This window comes from Oreochromis niloticus, linkage group LG8 (assembly GCF_001858045.2).
Source record: "Oreochromis niloticus isolate F11D_XX linkage group LG8, O_niloticus_UMD_NMBU, whole genome shotgun sequence".
Taxonomy (NCBI): domain Eukaryota; kingdom Metazoa; phylum Chordata; class Actinopteri; order Cichliformes; family Cichlidae; genus Oreochromis; species Oreochromis niloticus.
In genome coordinates, this window is record NC_031973.2 from 1,150,076 (window position 1) to 1,158,606 (window position 8,531).

The following is an 8,531-nucleotide window of genomic DNA, read 5'->3' on the forward strand; positions in this document are numbered from 1 at the left end:
TGTTATGTGCTGATTGTCTCAGGGGCATCTTTACACAGCCTGCACCTGGGGCCTCACCTGGTGTGATCGACTCCAGCCTCTACGGATCTTGTGCTTAGATTAGTCATGATTGTCTTTCAGTCCAGCTCTGCTAGGATTTCTGGAAGTCAGCCACTTCCTCTACCTGCCGGTGGCACATGCCGTGCAGGGCCCTTCCATGACGGTCGGTCATCTCCTTGCTGCTCTTCTTTTTCAGGGTTTCTGCTTCCTGAGCTATTTACTAAGCAGGCGGACAGTTGTGGGCTGATGTACTCAGAACAAGGTCTTAATGTATGTTGCTGTCCTGTGCTCCGAGCAGCGTTAGCTTTGACTTCGTGATAAAAACGACTAGAGGTGGACAACTCGACCCAAATGATACCAGCACTGGGACTGGTGTCAAAATTATACTGGAGTACTTTCTATCCTCTAACTTCAGCCTCAAATATCCACTCTGGAAAATACCAGAGCCTTTTTTCTGTTCACTGTCATGTTGATTTGATTTGTAGCCTGTAGCACATTTAAAACAACAGAAACCTGTGGAAAGTAAAAAAAAAACTGATGATGACTGAGCTCAAGTTATTGGAATGGGCAATACTGGCCTTATATTTCTTTGGTATCAGGTAAATATTTGCAGCATCACCCAGCACTAAAAACTAACTTCCGTTCATCTCAGGTCCTTGATTTCCTGTTTGGTTCTTGCCCCACCCACAGACGATCTGTCCCACCAATCAGGACAACAGAGTAAATTGAGTTTTACAGTTTGGAGTTTTATTATTCTTTGATAAACCTCTTATAGTTTCACTGTCTCGCTGTATGATTTTATCCTCACAGAGTGCAAAATCGAGTAATCGAGAGGCTAAGAAACTTCGTCCTGCAGGTTTACCACACATTTGTTCTTCAGGAGAAAATAAGATGAGTTTTAAAGCTGCTCCAGTTCTCAAATCGAATTTAAATCATAAAGTTTTCTTGAAGTAAACTCTCCTCTGGGGGGGAAACCCCGCTCAGTCATGCAATGCAGGGGATTAAATCGAGCGTCCCCAGCCTCTGCAGACGGAGTTCGTGTTGTGCGGCAGTCTGCGCGGTCTGCGCGTGCGCGCGTGCGCGTGAGCTGATTATCTGCAACCTGAGGAACTTGAATGCAACACACCACAGAGGCCTCGTGCTGCATTCAGGTGCTTCAGTTTTCTGTTTTATTTGGACAGGCTTCTGTTTTGTTGGGACAATGACATAAAAGTGATTCATTTCCAGCTTTAAACATGTAAAAATATTAAATTGTTACCCAAAGGTCACCTGCCAAATATGTAAGTGTTCACAAGCAATGTTTTTAATCCCCCATCCATCATCATCATCACAGGATCCTGAGGGAACTCTTCAGGGAATAGCTTTGTGTTTGTGTGGAACCAGCTTCCAGTTTGGATTCAGGAGACAGACACTATCTCTACTTTTAAGATCAGGCTTCAAACTTTCCTTTTTGCTAAAGCATATAGTTAGGGCTGGACCAGGTGACCCTGAATCCTCCCTTAGTTATGCTGCAATAGGTGTAGGCTGCCGGGGATTCCCATGATGCACTGGGTGTTTCTTCTTCACTCACTATGTGTTAACAGACCTCTCTGCACTGAATCATATCTGTTATTAATCTCTGTCTCTCTTCCACAGCATGTCTTCATCCTGTCTTCCTTCTCTCAGCCCAACCAATCACAGCAGATGGCCCCGCCCCTCCCTGAGCCTGGTTCTGCCGGAGGTTTCTTCCTGTTAAAAGGGAGTTTTTCCTTCCCACTGTCGCCAAAGTGCTTGCTCATAGGGGGTCATATGATTGTTGGGTTTTTCTCTGTATGTATTATTATAGGGTCTACCTTACAATATAAAGCACAGCAAGGCAACTGTTGTGATTTGGTGCTAATATCAATAAAATGCAACAAGAAGGAAAATATCAGCAAATTATTTTTTACAATCAGTTGGATTCTGCAGGAAGAAAATAATACAAAGAAAGAAAGAAAAAATCTAATCAAATCATCACAAAGAAAAAAAAGCTTGAATTAACAAATCATGAACTAATTAAAGGTTTTAATCAGGATTAAAGTGCCGGATCAATTAAGGCATAAATAGTAAAAGAAATTAAAAAGAAACCAAATGAGGCTTAAAACTTTACTGTGTAGCGTCTCATGGTTGCTGCTACATACAGGTAACCATGGATACGTGCAGGTAGATGGAAAAAAGTTTCTTTGAGTTTGAGACGTGATCTATGGTTGGGTTCTATATTTAGGTCTTTGAGCGTGGTTTTATTTCATAGTGCTTCTAAGTTTTGTTATCTATGTTTCCTAGTTCTGACTTTTTCTTTCAGATGATGTTGGTTCCACCTTTTGAGTCTAGTTTAGTTACGTTTGACTTGAACTTTATCAGTTTTCTCCCTGTTCCCAGAAGCTCTTCTCTGTGTTTTGTTGTTGTCGTCTCTGTTGTGAAGTCAGTTGTGTCTCTGTGTTCATTTAACTGTCTCAGTGTTAGTTGTTTCCTGTTTCATTGTGACTATCACAATAAAACAGGAAACTCTTGTCTCTTGTGCCTTGTGTTCAGTTTTACATCCTACCTTATCCCTGGATTGTTCCTGCTGTGTTTCCTCTCTCTTCATTACCTGCTGTGTATTTATTATCCAGGTCTCCCCTTGTCATTTGTCACGTTGTGCCTTTATGCTGTTTCTTTCGCCGTGTGTTCCACGGTTCCCGTCCTTTCTAGCTCTTCGTCTCTGGAGTCCTGTACTTGAGCCCACATCAAACCCACCACACCACTGAGCCGTAATACTGTGAGGCCAGAATCATATCAACACCATAAGTCATGACCCCAAAGCTTAACTCAAACTCTAACCATTTGATTTCATTTAATTGTTCTCACAACTCGCATTTAAGTTAAAAAACAACAACAACAACAACAAACAAAAACTGACATGTGTACAAAATTATTCATATTTCTTATAAATAAGAAATAGCACTCATCCCCAAAACACAGAAGAGTGTCCACTCAGAAATTACAGAGAACTATCTCACAGTTCAGACTATATAGAAATGTGGTCAGACCACATGTTGACTTTAAAGCTAGATAAAACTGTACAAACTCGGTTTTCCTCATTTGGAGTTGGCTAGGAAGTATCACTGCCTGTTCCAACACACAGTGGTGTTTCTGTGTAGCTTCTTTATGTAGCCAAGTTAATTAAAAACATATACGTAACTGTGGCGGAGCGTGTTCTGCAGTGCCGCTGCAGGGAAGGCAGACGCACCTGAGCGGCGTCCGCAATCACACCTCGCTGGCTTAAAAGTCTGTGCTGGCTGTTTAATGGGGTTGTTGTTGTTGGTGATGTGTGCGGCTGGCAGTGGGAGTGTGTAACAGCAACTGTGTGAAAAGTGTGAAATAAAGAAGCTGAAAAGCACGAATGTGTGGGCGGGTCTGTTGTGCGTATTTCACAATCACATTATTTCATAGTCTAATCTTCATGTTTTATGGAAAGCACACTCTGTTGATTCACCTGCTAATTATACTCACAAGCTGTGTCCCAAAACGTCGGCTGCATCCTCCGGAGGCCGCATTTGAAGGCCGATTACATCACAGCCCGGCGACGAAGGCTGTCCCAATTCGTCGACTCCTTCAAATGCAGCCGACAAATGCGTCCTTCATTTCCCTGAATTTGAAGGATGGGTCGGGTGTGTCCTTCGTGGCCCACCATATCCCAGAATTCATAGCACGGTCCAGCCAAATTTCAGCTGCCAACAATGGCGGCCACTAGTAAGTTTTAAAATTAGTCTTATTAATCTTTCTGGGTCACAAAATAAACTTTTAACATATTTTCAGGCGAGAATGTAGCTGTGTAAACTTCAAATATCTGCTCGGTTTATCAAGACATCGCATATTTGCAAAAGTGCGCCGACGTTTTCGGAGACGTCTGTTACCCACCCGCTCGATAGCTAGCCGGGGTGTTCAATGGTCGCTCGAGCCGGCGAGAGCAGCGGACTCCCGGCTTCATCGTTTTCAGACCCCCGCTCTTTCGCTACTCAGGTTAAACATGATATATAAGTCACTCGGATAACTTAAAAATGTAATTGTTTGCCTTTTTTCGGTATTTTATTTGTCCCGGAGTAAATCGGTTTGGCTGAGATCAAAGTTATTAGATTATTAGATTAAATAAAACTTTATTAATCCATCGGGTGGGTTCCTCCGGGATTTTCACACAGCTGAATAAACGTCAAACAGAAAACTGATTAAACAGAAGTGTGAGATGGTAGAGATTTTACTCCAGTGTCCTGTTATATTTTAGATAGCAAGGAGCAGACGGCCGAGTTTATTAAACTCCACAGACACAGCGGTGACACAAATCTGAAGGCTAGACCGTCCCATTTCACAGCCTCGCACTTCCGGCCTTCTCGGTCTTCGAAGGACCCGGCCCACGTAGACCGCGAAGGCCGGGTCCTCCGAAGGATGCAGCCAACGTTTTGGGACACAGCTACTGTATTCACTCACTGCGTCTTTAGGGAATTAGCTTAACTTGTAACCGACTCGCTAGCAGCATGGCCTCTTCACCTGTCCCTCATGCACTTAACTGTTCATTGTGTCAGATGATTGATTGATCATACTTTATTCATCCCGAGGGAAACTGGGTTAAGGCTGCCAGCCGTGCCAGCGCCATCTTACCCTTCCAACCATACATACATTACACAAACATCACATGGGGAAGACAGGTCAGAGAGGTATAACAATGGAAAATGCACAACATGAGGAAAGACGAGGAGAAAAAGAGAACTCCCCCCAGACTGAGCTCCAACAGGGAGATCAGTTTGAGAACAGAAAAAAACACCTCAGGACATGAATCATCACATCTCACAACGTAGAAGACATAAGCTTCGAAGGCGTTTGGAGGGGGTTGGGGGTGAGTGTAGGTCTGTGTCAGTGTACGTGTGTGTGTGTGTGTGTGTGTGTGTGTGTGTGTGTGTGTGTGTGTGTGTGTGTGTGTGTTCCGTGTTCAACCAAGAGAAAGTGTCCCTTCACCCTGTTTAGCAAAAGTCAACAATCTTGGATCAACGCGGATGGCCTTGAAGTTACTCCTCGGCCTCCTTTAGCAGTAATGATACTTGTAATAAATGCAGCCTTTTTGCCGCTCTGGAGGCCAGGATTACCGAATTAGCTAGTCATGCACGTGACTAGCTAATTCAGTCGTGGGCTGAATCCCTCGGCTTCACCGAAGGAGCTACCTTCCACGCTACCTTCAGGAACCGAAAGTAGCGTATCCTGGTTATCTAACCTGGGAAAACAGGATGGGTGGGTCACAGTCAGGGGGGAGCATAAGTGGCTGTTTTTATTCCTCGTATGCTCATTCCACCATACTGTAGATCAGTGGTAGGCAACTCCAGGCCACGAGGGTCGGTGTCCTGCAGTTTTTAGATGCGTCCTTGATCCAACACTGATTTAAATTTTTAAATGACCTCCTCAACATGTCTTGAAGTTCTCCAGAGGCCTGTAATGAACTAATCATTTGATTCAGGTGTGTGTAACGCAGACACTAAAGCTGATGTGCCAGAATGTCATGCTAAAGAGGAGGATTCTTTTAAATACAAGCGAGTCAGATACCAAGGGCACAGAGATGGTGGCAGGTCTGATCGGAAACTGTGTATTTCCAGGCCAGGGAGCACAAATAAAAACACCTCCTAAAAACATATGTAATAAAATCTTGTCGATATACTAAAATCCCCATGAGACTAAATAAAACAATTCTAAAAGCCATAAAAATACAAACATTCACTAAAATCCCCTGATGTAATTACAGCACATGATCATTATGGGTCCACCAGTAGGCCAGGAATTCCTCCTCTAGAGCAGAGTCCACGCCAGGCTCGTCTCCGGCAGACGAGGAGGAGCCTCCTATCCTCCTCTTGTCCCTTCACTGGGCCCATCACATCCCAGCCCAGCTCACGTTCTGCACCCGAGTCTGTCATGCGATGCGACCACGGCTCCCCTCCCGCCAGCGCCCTGTAAAATAACAAAAACAATCGTCCTGAAAGCGGCTCTGACTTTTAGCCACGGTGACCCTCTCCCAACCCGGCTGCACCCAGTAAACGACAGTGGAGACCCTACTCACAAATGCAGGCAGAGGTATATCTCTGCGCTGCTGCCAATAGCATAGCATCTTTATTTATAACGCACTTTACATCCAACAATGTTGGCTAAAGTGCTACAAATATAAAACAAAGAGAAAACAGTTTAAATTACATATAGAATATCTTAAAATTAAAAATAATATAATTAATAAGAAACATATTAAGAGACATCAACAAGTCCTGCTGTGCTGAAAGCCAAGGTAAATAAATATGTTTTAAGACGCGATTTAAAAACAGATAAGAAACCTGTTTACACTTGTCACGATTTCTGAAGATAGTAGCAACTCCACCTCCAACCAGATGTGCGTGGGACATTAAAATAGCTGCAGTCTGAAGGCAAAAGTTCTGCAAAGGCGCTGGAATCACCAGCAGTTGTCTACGTCTAAGTTAGGCAGAGAAAGTCCAAATAATGTGACAAAAAATATTCCATAAGGATAAAAGTCTTATTCGATACTGATCTGGTGTTTACCAGGCAAAATCTGGCTGGAGTTGAATAGTCACCAGACTTGAAGCTTGTGCAACATACCGCAGGTTTTGCAGATTCACTCCGCACTTCCGTGGACAGGGAGGCAGGGAGCAGCCGGGCGGGAACAGCTCAGAGTCAGCAAGCGGCACCAGATACGCATAGGATGGCTTACGAAGATGCCAGGGAAAAGGGGGGCGACAGGCAACGCAAGGGACAGCACAATCTTCCACTCCATTTGCCGCGACGGCGACCTCGCTTCCGGGGAGACGGTACAGGTACAAGGAGCAGATGAGTAGGAGCCAACAACAGGAGTGGAGGCGGTATTTCATGTGCATTTTCCAGTCTACACACCGAAGTATTGGGAGATAGCCGAAGATCAAGTAAAAGTTGGCTATCATAGACCAGCAAGGAGTCGACATCATAGCAGAATAATGACATTAAAACAGAGATTTGGAGGAACAGCAAGCCATACACATCGGCGTCATCTTCACCTGCAGTAGTCAGCTGATAGTCAGTCAGTTGCACTGCCCATTACTGAGCTGTCTCAGTAATGGGCAGTGCAACTGAGTCGCCGTTCCTTGCTGTCAGGACTGGGTTGCCATGTCCCGTCAGCCGATCTGTCTCCAGGTTAGGCGTCGCACCCCCACGATCAGGCAGCGGGTCCCTCTTTTCACCTGGCCTTCACACATTCCTCCTCATATCTGGGGCCTCTCTCCTCCAGTGCTCAGCTAGCCTGCTTTTAATAGGTCTTTACAGAGCTGATAGGCCACCTCTTAAAACCATATTAAATAATACACTAAAACCCATGCGATAGAAACAGAATAAAATCATGCAAATAAAAACTGCACTCATAAATAAACACCAAAAATCAGAATAAAACCAATATACGAGATTAATACAAATTTCCACTGTGTGACACGTGTTGACCCAGGTGAGGACACCGGCCCTGGAGGCCTGCAGTTGGGGACCCTGCTGTAGATTATTCCTCATAGTTATGTAGACATACAGTGATGTAAACGAGATCTTAACACTGTTCGAATCTGTTTTCCAGTTTTCCAAGAATTTGTAAATGTAAAGTTACAATTATTATAGATGTTTTAAGGCTGTAAAACCCCTCATTACACACTTTAAACACTTTTCTCAGACAGGCTCGAACATTTTCACACTTTTCTCTCTTGTTTAGACACAAAGTTCAAACCTTCGTAGAAAAATAAGTCCAGTATTATAGAATGAAAGAGTCACACGGCTAGTGATCGAAGATTTATGTAAAGTGTTAGAAGCTGAATGTTTCTAAAGGAAATTACCATATTTCCTGTAGTAATTTACTGCAAACAAAACAGCTCTAAACCTTTAAATATCTGCTTGATAAAAACCTAATTATACCATAATTATACATCGTCACCATATTTGTTATGTTCTGGGAACCACAGCTGCCAGTATTTTACATCTAAACTGTTTTTTGCAGTGTATGGTACAAATAAGAGCCAGAGTTGTTGCCACTGTGTAACTCAGTGTCACACCAACACCTGAACTCATCAGCCAATGAGGTTACGACATCACTGAGTTGAAAGTGGCCGATCGTGATAGGGACAGGTCCTCCTTTGTTTTTCACCCTGGGAGTGTTCTGTGCTGAAACTGCACCGTCATCCCAAACCAGACAGCACCCAATGGCTGCAATGCAATAACAACATCCACACATGTACAAATATTCACTTAATAGTTGTCCAGCTTTGGAGTGATGTTAAAATGGTTTCATAAAATTGTATTGTTTTTGTGAAGAGAGTGTTTAAAGAGAGAAGTACAAATGACATTTGTAACAGATGCTAAGGAGTGGTTGATCATTCTGAAAAATGACAGCAGACGTTTCCCTTTGTTGTCAGGAATGAACAAACCTGAGACAAGCTGGGACAAGA